Source organism: Balaenoptera physalus (assembly GCF_965194825.1).
Source record: "Balaenoptera physalus genome assembly, chromosome: 12".
In the NCBI taxonomy this organism is placed as follows: Eukaryota; Metazoa; Chordata; class Mammalia; order Artiodactyla; family Balaenopteridae; genus Balaenoptera; species Balaenoptera physalus.
In genome coordinates, this window is record NC_138897.1 from 44,557,488 (window position 1) to 44,579,337 (window position 21,850).

The window sequence follows — 21,850 nt, forward strand, 5'->3', positions numbered from 1 at the left end:
GAGGAGGCTCAAACTGATGGATTAAACCTGGGAGACTGGATGTCACCCAGCTAGGTGGGCTCACAGAGGCTGGAAGTAAGCCAGTGATCTGAAATATGGCCCCAGGGCCTCTGATGGACTCTGCTGCCCTGTCAGCAGATGTCCAGTGAGGGTGGGACCACTGAGATGGCCTGGAGCTCTCTCAAACAAACAATCCTCCACCTGTTGAAAATTCCTCTGCACCTCTTCCTCAGGTCTTCTATCAACCTCCCTGTTAATGTAAGAGGGATAAGGCATTTTCCAGGCTCACTTCATTGACCCCCTCCAACACACACACACACACACACACACACACACACACACACACACACACACGACTATCTAGTTGGACCTGGCAGTCTCAGTGCAGAGGGGACCAGATTTTCTCCTTGCAATTGATTTCTTTGTCCCAATCTCAGTCCATCTCCCATCTCAGCTCCACCTGGGTCCTGCGCCAGGGCTGGGGGCGCATGGTTCCTGCCATCTTGGAACTCACATCTGGCACAGGCCAGAAGCAGAAAAGAATCTGAGATGGTCAGTGTGCTAAGTGGTAGGTTCTGTATGACAAGGGCAGGGATTTAGCGACAGGAAGGATTGCAGGGGCTGAGGAAGTGGGACTCATTTAGAAAACAATCTAAGAGGTGCCCTTTACGAGGCATCACTTTGTGTGCAGGGCACCTGGCTTCTATGATCTCATTCAGTCCTCACATTTCCACCAGGAAGGAGGTACCATTTCCCTTCTCTGCTTACAGATGCAGAAACAGGCTACGGGAGGTTAAGAACAGAGGCTAGTGGCAGAGAATGAGGTTTGACCCAGGGCTGCCAACTCAGGACCCCCAACTCTTAACCTCACTGGGTGCTGAGTGGTGACAACCTGCTGTAACAAGTGGATAGAGAAGACATCAAAAGTCCCTCTGTGACTTAAGAAAAGGGAAGCTGGATTCTTCTGTGTTCCGGAAGGTACATGAGATGGCGTCCCCTGCTCCCTGTGACTGTCACTCCTCAAGCCCTCCTGCCTGCTTGGCAGGATGAAGGACAGACTTTCACAGGCAGACAGGAGAGGCCAGAGTCACCGCCTGCAAAGGCTCACCCGGCGCTGCTCCTGCTGCCTAGATGGGTGCCGCTGGAGATGTCACGCAGGAGACAGGCAGGCTCTGATCCTCAGAGAGCTGCGGTGCATCTGTGATGACATGTGGGCATCAAGATCTGCATATTTATTATAGATAAGCTGTCAAAATGTATGTTGTCAATTTCACCTTATACTCCAGATTTAATGGTGCGCGTAAAGGACAGAAAATCTTTAATATTAATATTAATATGATTTTAGATTATAAGACCGCATTGTAGATATCAATCAGCCAACCCTTAAGGACATGTCACTCAAGTTGATATAGTTTATAGAAAATTAATGTAATCCATCCTGTATGATCTATTACGGGGGGCATGAAGAGAGAGAAGAATGAGTGTGTGCTTGGGGTGGAGGCTGGTGGGCCATTATTACTCGCCCCCAGTTTTCCACACGTGCTAATTTGTGTTCGTGCCTGAAACATCAGAGGGGGGGAATCTGCATATTTTAGGCTTGGCACGGGCCTCGGATATCAGCCATGCCACCTCCTTCACTTTGCTGTGAGGGAACGAAGGCCCAGCTAGGGGAGTGACGGGGCCACAGTCACTCGGTTAGTTGGTGGCAGAGGTGGACTAGAGCCAAGGCTTTGTGATGGCCAGCCCTGCCTCCCTGCCCACTCTCCACGATGTGCCCCAGGGCTCCAGAAGCTGCAGAGGGTCGTTGGCAGAGGCCCCAGGGCTCCCTGGTACATGCCCGTCCCCACCCTCCATCCCCAGTTGCAGCAGGCTGTCTGGGCAAATGGTTTCTTCCTCAGTTTCAAAGGATCCCAGGGGTCCCCTGGTCCTTTGAAGGACTCCTCTGCATGACAAGGGGCCTGGAGGTCCATGGAAGTGTGACTGCAGAGGGCCCCAAGCCCCCGATGCGTGCCCACTTGCATTCCAACGCCTGAGGCCCTGACATTGACCCTCTACTTGTTCAAATCCTGGACTGAACATCTACTAGGGCCATGGCAGAATGATGGGGACCAAGTGACCACCAAGAAATGTATGATGCCGTAAGACTGTTCCCTCTGAGGGGGAAGGGATAATCCCAAACCCATCTTAGGATCTGGGCTGAAGCCTTTGCCCTAGCCCGCATTGGTGACAGCAGCACCAGGCAGGCCCTGAGGTTTTTGAAAAGAGCTTTTGGGTTCCAGGGAGCCGGCCGAGCTAGATGGTGCTGAACAGAGAGAACCACTGGCCACTAGGCTCCCGCTCTGCTCTCAGGTCCTGTCATCCCCCTGCCCATCCAGGCCCAGCTCGCTTCAACTATACAGGGAAAAAACCCCAAAGTCTGTCGGCCTCCACCAGCTGGGTCCACAGGTAACCCAGAGGCCTTCTGGACCAGAGAAACCAGAGCCAAAGCCTGCTCTCTTAAATGTTCAGCTCTAACACACTGGCTGACCCAACAGTCCTCCCTGGGCCTCCTTTTCTACACCCATAAAATGTCCTCTGAAAGGTGCAAATGCCCATAGCACTCTGGGCTGCTTTCTGCAGCTCTGGGCCTGGACCTCTGCACTGCTGGCCTTGGCCAAGGGCCCAGGATGTGGGCAGAGAGGAGGGGCTGCTCCTGGGAGCTTGGGCCAGGGGCCGGGGCAGCCTATTCTTCTGGGGTCAGGCTCAGCCAATTTGGGTGCCCAGGGAATGGGGGGAGAGAATATAGACCTGGGAAGATGAGGGACAGGCTCCCTAATTTGCAGGCCCCCCTCCCTCCTCAGGGGTCATAAGATCTCTGGAAGCCCTAGTCTTACCCAAGGAGGTGGGGGCAGCAGCATCTTGGTGCCTGAGTATCCACAGGACCTTCTTCCCCCTGGGGTTCTCCTAAGGCCTCGACAGAACACCTGGTCTCCCACCAATCAGCCAGCCCCCTCACTTCGGTCCCCAATTCCTGCTCAGGCCTGCTGGCTCGCTATCCCTCTCGAGGACAGGATTCAGGAAAGTCCTGGCTGGGGTGGTTCATGACCACTGGAGCTTACATACATCCACACTTCTTATCTGAAGTAAGACAAGGCCTGGCGGGGCTCCATAAATCACAGAGGCTCAGAGGGCAGGCGAGGCCCAGGCGAACTGGGGGGACACTTGCGGCTGGAGATCCTCAGTGACTCCTAATGGACCCAGCCAGCCAGACACGCGCTGGGCTGCCCGCAGATCTCAGCATCTTATTTACATGCCACTGCAGACTGACGAACACCTGAAGCATTTTTCATTCTGTTCAGACTACAAAAGCTCCTTGGGTACTTCTGTGTTCGTGCTTCAGTACAATGGCAAAATGCTGATAGGAGGGTTTTTTTTTTTTTTTTTTCTTTTTTAATCTTCCACTGAAGCCTCCAAGAAAGATGCCCCACGGAAGGGGGAGGAAGGAACAAACAAAGCCAGAGGAGGGCATGGCGGCCCTGAGCCTGCTTCTTTCTCCCGGGAAATACAGCGAATCTGGTGAGGGTTTCAGTCTGGGAAGGTGTGGCCACCCCTGACCCTGCCAGCTCAGAAACCCGCCAATTTACCCCAACACTCTTTGAGAGGCAGCTTCTCCCCAGTTGATGTTCTGGGTCCCAGCTGTTAAAGGTTTAAAGCTGGGTGGGTGGGGACAAACCCAAATGTCCAGGAAGAAAGGAAAATCAGGTGGGATCAGAGGGGTACCCCCTCCTCCCTCCCTGTGGGCAGGCCCTTAGAGGCTGCCCAACTCTTTGTGGGCCCTTAGCACCTCCAGCTAGAACTAACAAGAGATGGGTCTTGGTTCCATCCAACTCCAGGATTCTTCACCTGATGCTCCCAGGGGAGGGAGGATCCATGATCAGTTTTCAGGGATCCCATGGCCCCCCCCCCGAAACTGTATGCAAAATGGCTTGTTTGTGTGCATATGCACGTGGATGCATTCATGCATGTGCATGCACCAGGACATTTTTCTAGGAAGAATGCCTTCAGCATCCATCACATTCTCAAAGGGCAAGGGATGCCTCTGAAGCATTAAGAAACCACTGGGCTGCCCCCAAGCTACTCAGCCGTGGAGTCAGGGCCTCATGAGGCAGTGGGCTGCCCGGAGGTACAAGCGCACAAACCAAGGCCCTGCACTTAGTAAATCAAACTCCAGCCCAAACAAGATTGCCTGGGGGTGGAAAGGGTGGGGGGGCTCTCCAGGCCCCAGCAGCTATCAGGGCTCAGGGGGCTCCCTGCCCTGGAAGGGAGGCCAGGAGGGTGTCCAAGCTGGCTGTGGCTCTGAGCACGTGGGTTCCCGGCATCTCTGGTCCTCTGTCCGCCGTTGCCTGCCCGGAGGTTATTTTCTCTCCCTGACCCTGTCTGTTTATTTCCATGTCACCAATATCTGTTTTTATGTATTCTCGGGCCCGCTTTCCTCCGTTTCCTCCATTAATACTTCTCATTCAGGGGAGGATAAACAGGGTCATAATCACACCATAAAGTGAGCCATGGGCTGCGTGCTGCTTATTGCCCAGGGGTCTGCTAATTGGAATTTATAAAGTTCAATAAAAACTATAATCCAATAAGGCCTGAAATTCTCCTTCATTTATCTTAGGGGTAATATTCTGCCTGCCCGCCCACCCGCCTGCCTGCCAGCCAGCAGTGGGAGGCCAGGGAACAGCCACCAAGAGGGCCTTCCCCAGGGGCCAGAGAGTCCCGAGAGTGGCCAGCACTGAATCAAGAGCTGGGCGGCCAGGGAAGGGAGAGTGGAGGGCTTGATGGGGGCCTGTCCCCACGCAGCCAGCTGTGATGGCCATGCCTTAGAGGCCTGGGAACCCCCAGAGTCCTAGCACTGTCTTGCACCATTACAAACTCTCCCCCAGTTAGAGCCCCCCACCTATGCTGAGCCGTTGCTCCACCCCCGCCAAACCCTGCCTCCCCAAAGCCTCCAGCAGACTCAGGTCATCTGCCGCGGGGAATCCCGTGTAAGGGTGGTGGGCCCGGACCTGGGATTGAAGGTGCCTTCCCTGGCCCGGGGGGGTCCACAGAGCACGATGTCACCGCACAGTGTACACCCCAACCAGAACTAGAGCTGTGCTCCATCAGGCACCCACGACAAGCCATTCCCCAGACTCCACTATTGAGGGAGGCGAGTGAAGGTTGGGAGGGGGTGCCCACAGCCGAGCTGAGGAACCATACCCTGGAGACAGTTAGAGGGGTATGTTGGAAGAGGGGGGTTACCACCCGTCCCGGTTTGCCCCGGACTGAGAGGGTTCCTGGACGTTTGACCTTTTGTGCTCAAACTGCAACAAAAAGACTGAGGAATGGTCCATGCAGTGGGCTGAGTGGCGGGGAAGGTGGGTGGAGCTCACCTCCACTGGGCAGCTCCTGGGAGGACCCAGGCTGCCCACGCCTGGCAGCCACTCTGGGAGCAATAGCGCTTTCCCCCAAACACCTCCTGCAAAAACCGTGGTGTTTCCCATCACCTCCCAGGAAGCTCTCATTTGAAAAATAAAATGTATGCCCTCCAGCAGGAACACACATGCACCCGAATGCCAAACGCAAACAGCTGGCCCCTTGCTGGACACTCCCTGAGTGGGGAGAGGGAGCAGGGCACTCAGCCGGCCAGTGCCAGCCTTCCAGTCAGGACAAGCGGGGAGCGACTCAATCTCACAGCTTTCATGGCTTGCTCAGGGCTGGGTAGGAGACAGAGGCCTCCAGAACCAGCTGTCCGCACCAGTCCCCACGCTGGGATGGGGTGTGTGTGCGTGCTGGCGAGCGTGTGTGAGGGGTGTGTGGTACCAAAAGGAGAAGTCACAATCCCCACAGCCTCTCAGGCCTCTGCGGTCTCAAATGGAGACAATATAGGCCATGTTATTGTCCTAATGCATCTCCCGGGGGAGGGAAAGTTGGTCAACAGGTGGTGTACCAAGCTCTCAGCCAAGGAGGGCAGCAGCAGGAGGCCGCCGCCCACGCCCTGCCAGCTGTGGGGTGAGCCACCCTCTCTGAGCCCAAGGCCCTCGTGGCCAGTAGTGTAACGGAAATAGCTAAGGCCTTGGCACCAGACCTGCCTGGTTTCTAAATCAGCTTTCTGCCATGTCTATGGTGTTTAGCCTTGAGTAAGTTATTCACCAGCTCCACGTCTCAGCTTTTATAAAATGCTGACTGCAATGCCTGGTCCACATGCAGTTAATTCTAGCTGCTGTTGAGGGTCATTTATATTTTGTGTGGAATGCCCAATTGGAGATAAGGGTTAGTCTGTGGCCATGGTCAGGGCTTTTTCTTCCCCAGGTTCCCTTTGCTGGCCAGGAACCAGGTTAGGGTCAGCACAGGGATAGAAGAGTTAGTGAAGACTGGAGTCATTGGGCATCTAACTTGGACTTTGGGGTCAAGAAGGAATTCCAGGGAATTCCCTGGCAGTCCAGTAGTTAGGACTCCAAGCTTTCACCGCCAAGGGCTTGGGTTCAATCCTTGGTTGCAGAACTAAGATCCCCCAAGCCGCTTGGTGCGGCCAAAAAAAAAGAAGAAGGCATTCCAAGAGGAAGTAATGTCTAAAAGTGGTGGAAGAAAGATCCAGGGGGATGGGGGCAGAGCCCCCCATCAGAGGGAACAGCATGTGCGCAGGCCTGGAAGGGAGGCGAGGAGAAGGCCTGGGGTACCAGGAGGCAGAGCCTGGCGGCCCTGTGCTTAGGATGATGGGAAGTCAGGAAATGAATTTTTTTTTTTTTTTTTTTAGCGGAAGAGGCAGTTTGCCATTTGGAACAGGAAAGGTCTAACACACCCTAATTCCCCTAATCCATCTCCAGCGTCCCCACCCTTTTCCCTTCATAGCCTCGTCATTCATTCACTCATTCACTCCACCAAAGTGTATCTAGTGCCTCCAGGTACACAGTCCAATCCAGGTGTCAGGGACCGAGTGCCTGCTTTCCTGTGGGATGACGTACCCTCACCCAGTCTGGGCCCACCTCTGCTCCGGCTCTCCCTCCACCCTGGAATTCTTTCCTATCCTCCACCCAGTCCAGTCTTTCAGGGCGCGGCTGAGGTCCACCCCCCCATCTGGAAGTTCTGTCTGTCCTTAGTGGTCATTACCTCTGCCTGTCTTCTTGCTGGAGGAATGACAGCAGCAACATCCCAGGCCTGAGCCAGGCCCAGCCTCCCGCCTGTAAGGGGCTCAGTTCACTGCTGAGGTTCTGATCCGACACCAGCCTTCGTTCCGTCCTTAGCTGGGTCTGTTCTGTCTCCCAGGCGGACTGTGAACTCCACGATGAGCGACCCTGCAGCCTCCCTCTGACGCTATGGTCCCTCCGCTAGTTGAGGCGATAAGAGACTCGTGCTCCGGCCCCCACTGGAGGGTGGGCCTAGAAATGCCAGTTCCTCCCAGTTCTGCACAGGAAGCCTCACTCTGTAAGAGATGGGGAGAAGGGAGAAAGCCCTTGCTGGGATGGGATTCTCCAGGAAGGAGGTCAGGCTGGGGAGAAGTTTGAGGGGCGTGGGGGGCAGAGAGAAGCATGTGGCAGGCGGAGGAAGACTTGTTGCGTCAGAGAATGGTGAAAAGCAGAAAGAATAAAAAGACTAAGGGGAGTCACGGGGGAGGCAAGACGAGTGTGATCTAAACCGCAAATCCGCCTCCTCCAGGCTCTGTCAGGCTTTCACTGTACTGTAAAAACCACTGCCGAACAGCAAGCCTGCTGGATGACAAAGAGAGATAATTGGCTCTCATGCAGATTTAAGCCCAAAGTTATCAAATAATAATAGCACGCAGAAAGAGACTCAGGCAAATGGACCTGTAGTGCCCGCTTTTCCAAAGGATGAGGATTTGTTAAAAGTATCTAAATTATGCTTCTGCAATGGAACAGGGAAATGGGGCATTTAAAAAAAAAAAAAAAAGATTTTCTTGTACTGCTTAGATACATTTTTAAAAGTTCTTTTATAATTAGGGCCATAATTTATACAATTTATTTTAAAAATATCCTTTTTTTAATTTCCACCCGGTCCAGTTAAAGATGAACTGAAAAGCCCAGAGTAAATGATTTTTTTAATAAAACCATTTAAAGGAGCCCCAACCTGAAGTGAAATAGATATGTGGATTTTCAGAGGAGAGAGGAAAAGAAATCATATATTGAAAAAATAAATTTCCTAACCCATTTTATACCCCAGATTTTATTACCACCGGAAGGTTTTTAAAATTCTAATTCCCTTTGCTTTCCTTAATCTGTTTATTTACCACAGGGCTTCCTTGGGCCTGGGCTTGGGGCCCAGTGGGTCAGTTTCAGATGAGTGGCCAACCTAGTTTCACTTCCCTGATTCCTCATGTGATTTGTCTGTTCATGCAAGTGAACTCTGAGGTCAATACCATGCTTGAGGGAGAAAGCTCCCTTTCCCTCTCTTCAGCATCTAGCACAAAGCTATGCATACAGTAGGTGCTCAGTTAATGTTTGTCGATGATGCGCCACACTGTGGAGAAGCCCTAACCCCCCAACCAACTGGAGACCAGAAAACATTGCTACCTTCACAGGCAGCTTTGGTTCCTGTTATAACATCCTCTTCCTGCATGGGAGTGGGAGCGGGGGGGGTTGTTTTCAGCTCTTAGTCAAAGACCCCTTCAGTTGAGGGGAAGACGAGCAAAAAGCAGATTACCTTGAACACTAGGGCCAGGGAGCATAAGGGCTCCGACTGTTTGCAATGGGTTGGGATGCAGAAAATGCAGACAGAGGTACCAAGAGGTGCTATAAACTAGACACATTGATGTCACCATCTTTCCAGAAACTTGCCCTCAGCATCTCTTCCATTTGCTGAGCTCAGAGGTGCCCATTCCATACCTGTCAGAAGGCATACACCTACACACACACATACCCCACCCACATGGAAGGGAGAGGGACAGACTCAGAGCCTCATGAACCAGTTGGAGGACACACAGGAAAGCTAGTTAGGACTGTTGCCACTGTAGCAAGACAAGGGGTGGAAAGGCTTCTGAACACCTAAGGGAGACTCCATAGACAAGGGGGCATTTGAACTTGGCCTGAAAGCACCGGTTGGATAAAAATAAGCATGAGGACTAGGGAGGGTATTCCAAGGGCGGGGATCAGTGTGAGCACAGATGTGGTGGTGAGAATGAGCACGTATGTCTCAGGAACAGTAAGAAGAGCTGCATAGGATAGCCTAGTAGGTGAAACAGGAGAGAGCAGGTTGGTCCTGGTTAAGGAGGGCCTGGGGTGAATGTAAGAACAGAGAAAATCAAGCTATTCAGCAAGAACGCCCTCGCCCTGCCCAATGGTTCTGGAAGCCTTTCTTTGGAGTGAGACTGGAGGAAGCCCACACCATGGCCTATCCGTGGACACACTTTTGCTGAACAGCCACATGACTGCAGAGAAGCCCATAAGGACAAGTCTCGGCCCCGTTCCCGGGCTGCTCCCACCCTGTGCGTGGGGCTGCCCCACCTCCCAGATGACAGACAGGCCCTGAATGAGAGGGTCTGACAGGCAGAAGGGAAGGATGGGCCGTGAGAGCTGGCACAGCCAGGGAAGGCTTCTTGGAGGAGGGGAGCCTGGCGCTTACCCTTGGAGCTTGAAGGGATCCATACTGGGGCAGGGAAGGGAGGCCTTTGTTCCATCTCTGGTCTCCACAGCAGGACCACATGCAGCCAGTCCAGTGGTTGGTGGGTGGTGAGGAAGGTGGCAGTTTCGTCCTCTCCTGCTGAACCTCTGGGGAAGGCGCTTTTTTCACTTTTGCCCGGGTCCCTGTGCCAGTGAGATCACACCAGACCTCTTCCAGCCTCTGGGACACATGCCTTAGAACTCCCATTACCCCAGCTCCCTGTTCCCACAGGACACACCCCACGGGCCCCAAAGGCCAAGTCCTTCTGTAAGACTCCCAGGGAGAAGGGCATTTCCTGAGAAAACATCAGAGAGGATGAGGGGGTGGAGGAATCAGTGACCTCCTTGAACTAAGCTCCGATGGTGGGGAAATGTCTGGTAAGGTAGCCGGCCCAGAGTGTGGGTCCTATTGATGGTACCTCTCACCATGCTTCCCACATAGTTTCCTGTCTCTTCCAGCCTAGGACACTGGGCTGGAAAGTAGGAACTGTAGCTGAGAGACCAACGGGAAACAATAAAGGTGGCTGAGGAGTTACTTGAAAACAAATCCTTCTTCCAAATGCCACAGGAGGGTGTGAAACACTCTGCCAGCTGTCCCTCGCCTTCCCAGACCCAGGAAGGATGACGGAGCCCAGGGTCCCAGACTGCTGCTTCGTTGCCAAGGAGATGGTAATTACTCTGTGAGTTGGGTAGGGTCTTTCTTTTTCTTTCTTTCTTTCTTTTTCTTTCCTTCCTTCTTTCCTTCTTTCTTTTTCTTTCTTTCTTTTTTTCTTTCTTTCTTTCCTTCTTTTTCTTTCCTTCCTTCCTTCCTTCTTTCTTTGTTCCTTCCTTCCTTCCTCCCTTTCTTTCTCTCTTTCTCTCTTTCTTTCTTTCTTTCTTTCAGTTTTTAAATTCTGGGCCTGATAAACTCCAGTGGCCTGGCTGCCCTCCCCTCCACCTCACCTCCAGCCGCTGACTCTGCATTAAAGGTAGCAAGTGCTATACACAGTTGCTTCCAAAATGACAGATGCCCCTGCTTGGGGTAAGCATGGCAGCAGGGAAACCATTTGTCAAAGTATTTATAAAGTGGGTGGAGATGCTGAAGTTGTATTCCCTCCAGGTTAAAAAAAGAAAGAAAGGGAAAAAACGGCAGCGAGCCATGAGGAGCAGAGGACTCCAGCAACTTAGCTCACAGACCCACTCTCCTTTTTTACCAGCTGGAGATATTTATTGAGTGTTAAGTGCTGCGGTGAATGCGGGGATGAAGCAATCTGTGCTCCTGCCCTGAGGGAGCTCACAGTTTGGGGAGACCCACACCTGGGTAGTCAGAGGCAGTGCACGGGGTATGAATGTGTCAAAGGGGTGTGTGAGACCAAGAGGGTCCCAGGCCGAGTTGCAGGAGAGCAAGTGTGGTGTGAGCAGTCTAAGCCTCATGCCCTGAGGGAGGCTCAGGCTGAGCTGGGTCCTGAGAGGAGAACATGGGGGTGCAAAGCCCTTGGGTTGAGAGTGATAGGCTAGAGCCCTGTGCAGGGCCCCCGGAGGTGGGGAGACTGGTCCCTCGCAGGGAGCTCGGTGCGCCCAGGGAGTCCAGACTCATGCATCAGTCACCTGGCCAGCGCAGAGTGGGACCAGGCCAAGCACGGTGCCTGGCTTGCAAGGGCAACTGCTGCTTGAATGTTGCAAAGATGGGTGAGTGAGTGACTAGGGAAGCTTGTGCTTCTGGCTCTAAACACGTGGATTTCAGGGAAGGGGAAGGTTGGTGAGCACTTCCTGAAAGAGGCCATCCCCTTTATTTATTCATCATTCACCCATTCAACAGATACTTACACAACAGCACTGCCTGGGGACTGGGACACAGAGGGGAGCCCTCCGTGACCAGGAGGTGGGATGATGGCAGGTAAGCGGTGCCCTTGGGCAAAGACCCAGAGGCTGGACTGTTTGCAGAGCCATCCCCAGGGGCCACCCCCCCCCCCACCTCACTCTCAGGCACAGCCTAAGGTCTGCTCTGACCATTCACATGTCTTCCTGGCTGTTTCAGTGCTGTGATGGGAGGGGTCACATGTGCACAGGCCAGGTGGGAGCACCTGGAAAAGGAGAGAAAGACATTTCCAAAGAGAAAACAGATGCCCAGGGAGGAGAAGTTACTGTGGTACCATCCCACAGGGAGGGGCCTTGGCACTGTGAAGTCTACCAGCTCAGACCGCAGGGCCAGCAGGAAAGCCGGGCCAGGGCTAAGGGCAAGCCGACTCTCACTCTCTAAGTATGGAGCCATCATGAGCATCAAGCTCATCTCGGGGCTTCAGACATCCTCCAGGCAGAGGGCAGGGGAGCTCATGCAGGATTTCCCCTACAGAAATGGGAATACCTCATTGGCCAGAGCTTGATGTGTGGTTGAAGAAAGTTTTTTCTGGGGTCACTAAAGAAGCCTGGAGGAGTAGTGAAGCCCCAGAGCTGAGGCACCCCAAGTGCCCGGGAGCCATGCTTGAAAGACAGACCCATGCCAGTTCTGGGGAAGAAAGTCAGTGTCCCTGCAGTGGTTTGGCCAGTGGGCCTAAATAATATTCTGAGAGGTTCAGGCAAGGACATGCCTTGTGTGCACTGAGAATCTCAGGCTGGAATATTCTGCTCATTCGTAGGGGAGTGAGGGAAGGCAGTGCTTGTGTGCTTTAATGTGTTAATTTCCCCCTGGTGCTTTCATTTCTTTTCTTCTTCTTTATCAAGTTAACCATTAACCATTTTAAAGTGTACAATTGGGCAGCATTTAGTACAATCACTGTGTTGTACAACCATCACCTCTATCAAGTTCCAAAACATTTTCATCACCCCAAAAGGAAACCCCATATGCATTAAACAGTTACTCCCCATTCCCACCTCCTCCCGGTCCCTGGCAACCACTGGTCTTCTTTCTGTCTCTATGGATTACATATTCCGGATGTTTCATGTAAATAGAATCATAAAATAAGTGACCTTTTCTGTCTGGCTTTTTTCACTGTGCATAATGTTTTCAAAGTTCATCCACATTGGATGGATCAGAATTTCCTTCCTTTTTCCAGGCTGAATAATATTCCACTGTATGGTATATCACAGTTTGTGTATCCATTCATCAGCTGATGCAAATGTGGGTTGTTTGTTGAGAATTGTGTTACTGTGGATATATGTGTATAAATATTTATTTGAATGCTTGTGTTCAATTCTGTGGGATATATAGCTGAGAGGAATTGCTGGATCATATGACTAATATCTTCTTATTTTTTGTAAATTTCCAAGCTGACTTGTCTGTTTCAAGGTCTCCACCTTGATCCAGATTAACTCAACACTTAGTATGTGCCTACTGTGTACCATGCCCTCATTGATCTAGGAGCTACCCTGTCTAATAAGTTCTATCCCATTTTACAGATGACAAAGTTAAGGTTCAGATAGATCAGGTCTGAGAGGTGCCAGAAACTTTTGTGCCATTTCCTGGATTTTCCCAAGGTACCACATGGCTCTCCCACATGGCCACTTAGTGCCTAGATGTCCCAGCTTTATGGTGCTCCCTCCAGAGCCCAAAATGTCTAAATATTTAACTCCATGTGAAATCAGTATCCTCTAGATCCTACTATAGACAGTTGCAGGTGCTAATATTTTTTTTTAACTGGAGGGGAAGACATGAAATTGATAACATTCTTCCATCAAATTTATTTTTATATAAGTGAGTTGGGGAAAGATAAGCTGAAGTCCATTTCAATGGCTGATCCCTTAAGCTCTGCCAGAGGGAAGGAGACTAGTATCCCAGAAAAGTCAAGATGGGGCTTTGAGTTGGGAAGACAATATCAGGGCAGGAGCAATATAGGCAGAAGTCTCAGGAGAGTGCAGTACAGGTTGCAGCAGCAGGAGAGGTGACCCCAGGGGCAGATGAGCTGCAGACTGCAGAGATGCCTGTTCTCACCCAGAGCACAGAGACTCTAATCTCACGGTTTGCGTCGGCACATGCACAGTTGAGATGGCTTGACTCCGAGGAAAAGGACCTTCCCCACCTCCCACCTCTGCTTCCCCAGCCAGGAAGAGATGGTCAGCTAAAGGGACCCATCGATGGCAGCGAGGGGGCTCCAAGCCTGCAGCCCACCAGACCACCTGAGCTCACAGAGTGACCTTGAACAGCACACCGCAGATGTGATGGGAGCAGCTGGCTCGTGTCCCCTGCGGCTGCACCTGTGGCATTTGTCAGCCTGGTGAACAGGCATGCCCGACCTATGCATACCTAGTGCCATCCATCAGCCCAGCAGGAGGTGGGGAAAGGAGCAGGGGACCACTCCACCCGGCCCCCACCCGGCAAAAGACCTCAGCTGCCAAGTGTGTGATGAGACCACAGCCCAAGTCCTGGACACCTGCCCTGTAATTCTGTCAGGCAATTAGCACAGCAAATGGGCCCAAAGGGGCCTGCCTATAGGGAGCCACCCTCCTGCCTCCAAATGCTTTCCCCTGCCTCATCCCATGTGCTGGTTCCAGGCTGACAGTGCGCACACAGCACTCACCTCCTCCAGCCCATGCCCCTGGCTCAGCAACCAAAATCTGCATTGGCTCCAAAGCCTCTGATGTCTTAGTCTGGCTTTTGAGGTGCCCTGATCAAGCTCACTCTGTCTCATCTGCCAGGGCAACTTGGAACCAGATTTCAGCCTAATCAGGGAAAAGAAGTGGGAGAAAGGAGAGGCCCCAGTGAGGCCCGCACAGGGACACTGGGGAGGAAGTGGCCACTCCTGGGAGCTGCAGGAGAGAAACCCAGCAGGTGATGACAAAATCTGGGCCTGAACAGGGGCAGGATAGAGAGGAGAAATCCACTTTGGAGATGGCTGCGGGGCACATGAGGATGAAGGAGAAGGCAGCCCTCCCAAGTTTCTAACTTGGGATCCAGGAGAACAGGTCCAGGTGTGGGCAAAATAAGGGCCACCCTTTGCACAGGTTACACCTAAGGCACCACGAGCCCTCCAGGCAGCAACGTCCAGCAGATAGTGGTGTGTCTGGGAGATGGACACTAGGCCACTGTGGCTTAAGGGCCACAGGGGAGCCACTGTGATTCCAGGTGAAAACAGGGAAGGGGAGGGACAACCAGGTATGAACCCAGGCTGGCTCTCAATCAGTTGCCTTCTCACCAAGGAGCCAAGATTTAAAGTAATTCCTCCAACGTCGAGACCTAACTAAGGGGGATGAGAGAGACCAATGTCACCAAGGAGGCAAGGCTGAGAAATATATGCTGATCTTTGAGGAAATAGGAAGTCACAGAAGCTTTCAAGGCAAGGAAATGACAGATCAGAAGCTGGCTTTAGGACGATCACTGTGCCGGCCTGAGACTGAGACACTGGAGGCCAAGGGACAAATTAAGAGGTTGTCGTAACAGCCCAGACAAGAGGAGATGAGCGAGGAGACAGCAGACAGGAGCTCACAGGGCGAGAGCTGAGACTTCTGTCATTAGGAATAACTTTATAGACCAGTTCTAGACAAATGCAAATGCTCCTCATCTCAGGGGGGCGGCGGGGGTGAAGGGAAGAGGAGGCCTCCTCCCCACTCTGGGCCCAGCTCTCATTCAGATGAGAGGGGAGGGGGTCTCAGGGGCCTTGGGCAGGGTCCCAGGGGAGCAGAGGTGGCCACCGCTGTGCTCAACCAGGATCCAGCCGACGCCTTGAGTTCTCCAGCATGGCAGGGGAGGCGAGAAACGGCAGCCCTGGTCAGACCCAGAGCTGCCTTCCTGGTGACTGTGACCTTCTGCAGATTATTGCTTCTCTCTGGCCCCTCACTCCCTTACCTTGAGACTGTCAATTCCTCACTCCTTTTCATCTGTCACTTGGAAATTTAGGGCGCCTGACCCTTCACCTCCCAGAAAGTGATGAGCAGTGGGGTGGAGGATGGGCAGGAACTCAGGTGTTGGAAAAGTGCTCAAGGAGGAAGCAAACTTTTCAGAGTTAGTAGGGCCATAAAATACGAGGCACCAATGTTTTTGCCCATTTCCCAGGGAAGCTCCGTGTCGTTCATGTGGGCTGCGTGCTGACTGTGCAGTGGGCGTCTGTTGGGGCTGGAGAGTCTGAGTGGTGAAGGCAGGCAGGTGGGAGAGGGAACAAGAACGCTCCAGCCCACCTGTGGCCCCAGCTCAAGTTCAGGGAGGTTGCCAAGCCCACGTGACCACATGAGACTGCTCCCGGCAACACGACCTCCCTCCCCACCCACCCGCCTCCAGGGGATGGCCTGAGTCAAGGTTATAGATGTGTTCTGCGAAGTCACCCCTGGGCCCATGAGGATGGCTTGTCCTGGCTACAGCACGAGTGGGCCCTTCTTGGAGGATCCTGGTGGAGGAAGCTGGTCCTGAGAGAGGGCCTTGTAATGGACCCTCTCATGAGCCAGCCATGGGCTTGACCTCGGGGGAACTGGTCGGTCTGTCCATACTTCCCTACACAGTGGGTTTTTTGGTTGGCTGTGTTTTCTCCAAACAAGCTCATACAATTAGTTTCTTCTTGTTTCCTAAATTATTTTTGCCACTGCTAACTATTTCACACTCCATATACAAGAGTTATTGGGGTGGGTAATGGGAAGCAAGGGATCGCTTCGCGGGAGCATTGCAGGCTCCAAGACATGCAGGCAACTTTGATTTGTTTTTCTGCTCAGCTGCCTGCCTGAGAGAAGGAACGGAGAATTCTGAAAGAAGAGGGGGGCGGCATTGGGGTGGGCAGGAGAGGGGGAGACAGATACGGGCTGAAGTTTTGGAAGGCGCATCGGGCCCACAGCCAGGGAGGGAACATCTACCAATGGGGCCAAGGCCACCACTCTACTGTCCCAGGTATGTCCCAGGGCAGCTCAGGGAGGGCTGCAATATCCAGAGGATACCCTTGCTCAATGGCATCACAAAAGGGACACATGTGGGGCCTGGCACTGCACTGGGAGCTTCACATGTGTCACAACAGGCCTGTATCAATTCCATTGTACAATTTGGAAAGTGGGGCTCAGAGAGGTGAAGGAACTCACCCGAGATCACACAGCCAAGAAATGGTAGAGCTCAGACAGGAACCCAGATCTGTCTGATGCCAAAGCCGATATGTCTAACTGCCCTGCTTCCCTGCCTGCTTCTGGGGTTCTCTTTTTCCCCAAGGATGCTCCCTGGCGGTGCTTCCCTGGGAAGAGAGCACTTACCTTAGGTGGAAAGGGCTTGGTTCCACAGTCATCCCCACCTGGCCCCCAAAAGCCCACTCTGCCTGAGCTCCATCCAGGACAGATGTGCCCACTGCCACGCCTACCTCAGGAAAGCCACCGTGATGGGTGTGTCCCTTTCACCTTAGCTCTGATGAAGGGAGGTTAGAATTTTACTAAAGGAGATAAACCAGGAATCTAAGTGGGGAGGCAAAACCAGAAAATATAAGAGCTGTTGAAAGGAAGGGTATGTGGACCCCAGACTGCTTCCCTGGTGCTGTGGCTCGTCGGCCTGGCTGGCCTGTCATCAGCCTCAAGGGTCTCAGCCAGGTGAAGCCACTCAGACTGAAACTAGTGAGAGGATCCCACTTCCTGCTAGGACAGCTGGCTCCCTCCTCTCCTTGACCAGAAACCCCCCAGACCCTCCCTCACCTCATCAGGCTCAGCCTGGTGGCTCTTGGCTGCCTGAGGATGGCCGCTCCTGGGGATCCCAGCTGTGGTGATGACCAGCCTCCCTAGTAGTTCAGGCCCGTCCTCTGAGGAGGCCTCTCACAGCAGCCAGATGCTAGGAGCTGGGACCCGCTCTGTAGATGCCGAGTGACAACCACACTTCCACGCACCTCTCTGGTCCCGCCTCTGGGACTCCACATTTTCCACATACACACACAAACACACACACATGTGCACGCACGCACACACACACACACACACACACTGAAAGCAGAACCAGTGGACTAAGTGAGGAAATGCGTGCACAGTACTCACCGGGAAGGTGCTTCATCACTGGCCAGGACTATACGGCCTACGGACTACAGGCTGACACGGGCCAGTGCCCTGACCCGGCACCAGGCACACACGTTCTCATTCAGCCTTTAGCAACCCAGTGAGCGTTAGTCTCCCATTTTACAGGTGAGAAACTGAGGGAGACAGTGGCTAAGAAGCCTGCCCCACACCACACAGCTAAGGTGGTAGAGCCACGTGGTGTGCGAGCCCCATCCTTCACCAACTCTCGACACCTGCAAGGGAAGGGCCGCGCAGATCACCTCATCCGGCTCCACTGCCCTCCTTACAAATAAGGCCCCGGGCATCAACCCACTTTCATGATTTCCAGCCCAGGGCTCTTTTAAGAGACAGCTCTTCCGGGGGCTCCTGTCCCCTTCTCACCCCCCAGTGGGAGTTCTCTATCGTGGCTTCCGCTGGAGAAGAGGGCTGAGCTCTGACCTCACTCATCCACCCGGGATGGGCGGGCAGGGACAGGAGAGTCCAGGGTGAGCATGAAGCCGGGCGCATGGAACAGGGGCCTTGGGGGAGACGACCAGCATCCTAGTAGCACTACTGCCATCTCCAGTGATGCCCACACCACCCACCTAGGTAAGGGAGCTAGGGCAGGAATCATAGTGCCCATTTGATGGATGGAGAAACTGAGACCCAGAGAGGTGAAGGGACTCACCAAGTCTTGGTGGCGTAAGTGGCTTTTGGGGAGTGCCCTATTCTGGGCTCTGGGTCTCAGAAAACAGAAGTTAAGGGATCTGGGAAAGGTGACTTGTGGACTGGGGTCCTGGCGTGGTGTGTCCCTGGGCACAGGACGCAGAGGGAGCTCTAGCAAGGCAGGGAGCAGCATTTCTGCTGACGCGGCCAGGTTGGTACAGAGTGTCATGACCCCCAGCAGGCTCTGAGGGCCTCCCTGGCTTTATTGGCTGGGGTGCGGGGACCTGGCAAATGGCCAGTGGTCCTAAGATCCCAGCCCTGCCTCTTCCTAGGTGATCATGAACATCTTCCCTGACCTCTCTGAGCTCAGGCTTGTCTTAGGTGAAATTGAAGAGAAGGCATCTGCATCTTAGGGGTGTGGTGATGCACCGGGCAGGACCTGGCTTTATAAGGCTCCACCCCGCAACTCTGGTGCCTACCCCTTCCCTGGCAGCCGATGCGCAGACTTCAAGGGGGCAGAGAGAAGAATAGACCCCATTGCTGGGTGCCTGGCACAAGCCTCTGGAGTTCAGAATGGGGGTATTGGTGCTACCTAACAGGGTCAGGGAGGCTCGGCCTGGTAGAGGTGGGATGGTACCCAGGCCCTGGCTGGATGAGTGGGAACTCATCAGGCCGAGATGTGGAAGGAAGCTGTCCTTGGTGAGGCGAGGCCAAGGGAGCTACGCAAGGGCCAGACCTGTGGGAGTATGAGGGAGGCTAGGGTGGGGAAGGAGTGTATAAACCCTGGAGAGTTGGGGGGGTGGGGGGGGTGGAGTTCTCTCACTGCAGTGCCCAGCAGTCCAGTGAGGGCCCTGGCCAGGCTCGGGCAGCCAAGAGCATGTACTGGCCATGTAGGTGGCCTGGCTCCTCCTCCTGGGCCACCGCGCTGTCTTCCTAGACTCCCTGTACCACCTTTCGCCAGAGCGCTGATTACACCCTTTCTGAAAAATAAAGAACAGAAGGAAGAAAAGAAGCCGAACCCTCTCCTCCGAGCCCTCCCTCCCTCCCTCCCACTCTCTGCGCGTCCCCCTCCCTCCCCGTCTCCCACCCGCTCTTGCTCTCCGTTGCTAAGTAGATGGTAGGTTTATTTGCGGCTGTCGGTTCCCAGTAGAAAAATTTCGTCTTGGAGAGCCGCCTGGATTGAAATGGCTTCAGCACCGATTTCATGGAGAAGGTCTGTGCAGTAATTAGTGTTCATGAGGGAGGAATTGGACTGGCAGGCTCCCAAGAAAACTACTCCCCAAAAGTTAGCTTGAGTCCAGAGGGCTACATCAAATCCAATTCCAGAGTGTGCATCTCCATCGCTATATATAGACCCGCAGACGAAAACAGGCAGCGCTGTGGCCCGCGGTTCAAGGGGGAACTGGTCCTGGGAGGCAGAGGCGGCCTGTGCTGCTGAAACCGCGGGGGATGCAGAAACTTGATGCCTACTGCCGCCCGCCCGCTAAGCCCTGTGCATCTCCCCCCTTCCTACCCCGCCACCCCAGCTTGGCCCCTCTCCACCCCAGTTCGGCCGGGACAGACACCTGGTGATGGAGGAAAGAAAAGAAGGAGAGCGGAAGGGAGGAGAGAGCAAGGCTGGGCTAGTCCGTGCTGGCCAACACTGGGGTACCATCTCACTGCAAGTGGCCCCTGCCCCGTGGGTCCCCACACAGAGCACGCTCACTCCAGCCACTAGGAATGACATCCCCGCTCCTTCCTCAACCCTCTGTCAAGGCCCCCCGGGGGCATGCCTGCCTCCATGATGGTGCCCTGCTCACCCATGCTGTTGCTGGCTTCCCCAGGCCTCTGCATTCAGAAGCTGGGTCACTGGGTGGCATGCCACCTTTCTCGGCTTCCTCCGTGTCCCTGTGTCCCAAGCTGGGTGTCGCTGAGGTCCAGCAGCCCATCTTCCTCTCCTGTCCTTCCCTCTGTCCCCAGGCCAGTCCGGGAAAAGAGCAGGTGCCCTTGGACACTTAGGGAAAAACTGAGGGCAGCAGGTCCCAGAGGCCTGCCAGGAACTGGGGGCTCTACCTTGTCCACCTGGGCCTTCAGGTTGAGGGAGGAACAGGTAGAAGCCGGATTAAAATCCAGAACTCTGAGTCTGCCTTCTTCATTCCTGGGAAGTTTGCTGCTCTGGCCGGGATTTTACAGACAAGGAAGCCGGGGTCCCCAGGAGACCAGGACCCTAATCTGGCCTCTGATGCAAGTTGCAGCTCCCACTGGATCTTTTCACATTTCCGTGCTGTGTGGCCTCTGCACCCAGGGTCTCCCTCTGCATTCCTGCCGTTCCTGCCTCTGTTCCCCCAAGTCCTGGACCCTCTGGTCTCACTTAGCCTGGCCTCTGGGCCACATTTCTGGTACCACTGGGGGGTCAGCCCTGCACTTCACAGGGTGTGTAAAGCCAGGGCAGGGGCCTCTGCTCGGTCGCAGATGAGGGCCACAGCTGCCCAGGAGGAGGCCCAGCAGCCGTTCCTTTAACCACCACAATGCCTGGCTTCTCCTTCTGGGCCTCAGCTCATCAAGCTGGCCTTCCTGGCCACGGGGTACAGTTAGCTTAGCCAAGACAAAGCAAAGGTCTAAAGAAAATGTCTAGGAAGCCAAGAGAAAGGGTAGAACCTGAGGATGCAAAGCCTGAGAAATGGGCAGCTACGGAGTCAGACCCATCACGTAGGTGATAAGGTTGGGCCTCAGGTTGGCTCCCCCTGGCCCTGGGTCCCCGCAAATCCCCCTTCTCAGCCCACTCCAGCTGCCCCCCACTCTCCCAGGCGGGGGTGGGCTGCTACATGGACCTGGCCCCCACCCACTCCCGTGAGTCTGTTCTTCCTGTTCCCTTCCACTTGATGCAAAGCCTTGGAGACACCCCTCCATCTGCTGACAGTCTGCTCCCTGCACGCTTTGTCTGGGGCTTTCCACACTGGCCACCAAACACCGGCCCGCTCACCCCTCCTCAGGGCTGCACTGGGCTCCACAGCCCTCTCAAAGGCTTGCCCTCCCAGAGGCCGGGCAGTGGACCTGAGCTGTTTCTCTCACTGACCAGCTGTGTGCCCTTGGGATGAGTGCCTCACCTTGACCTACAGACGCGTCCCATTCCTCCTCTGTAAAAGAACAAGGTGCACTCTCTGCTCCCTCACCAACCCCCATTCACTCACTGATGAATTCATATGCGCTAGGACCCACTTTGTGCCAGGACTGTGCTGATGCTGGGGGCACAGACTCATGGGATAGCAAACCCATTTCTCAAAAAGGAAACTGAGGTCCAGAGAGATCTGGTGACTTGCTGGAGGCTGTGGTTTACCTATCAAGAGATTGCCTTCAGTCGGCATCCTAATGCCAAACCAGTGTGCCTCCCTCACCCTGTGCTGCCTGTCACCATGCCAGGCCCTGTGCCAGGGGCAGGGCTTACCAGGGTCCATGGTGGACGGGTCCGCCCTGCCATCAGGGAGCTCACAGGGTCCTTGAGAGAAGTCAGTGAGGAACACGGGTGAGAGTGCCCGGGCCACAGCCATCCCCTCCCCACGAGGATGGAGTAGTCCATGCCCACCCTCAGGGGGTGCCCACCCCTCCCCTGCTCTCCCCTCCCAACACTGCCAGGTCCTGCACTGCTCCTGATTGAGACACCCCCAGCCTTCCTCTCCCCAACC

The 21,850-nt window shown here is 54.2% G+C and overlaps 1 protein-coding gene and 1 pseudogene across 51 annotated transcripts in view; both read left to right on the forward strand.

Annotated features, from left to right (window-relative positions):
• Nucleotides 1-21,850, forward strand: part of CELF4 (CUGBP Elav-like family member 4) — a 299,460-nt gene that overhangs the window by 41,836 nt on the left and 235,774 nt on the right. The gene's annotated exons all lie outside the window — the stretch shown is intronic.
• LOC309640306 lies at nt 1,462-4,998 on the forward strand (annotated as a pseudogene). The gene is made up of 3 exons: nt 1,462-1,504; nt 2,350-2,445; nt 2,911-4,998. The product of its transcript is annotated as an uncharacterized misc_RNA (transcript).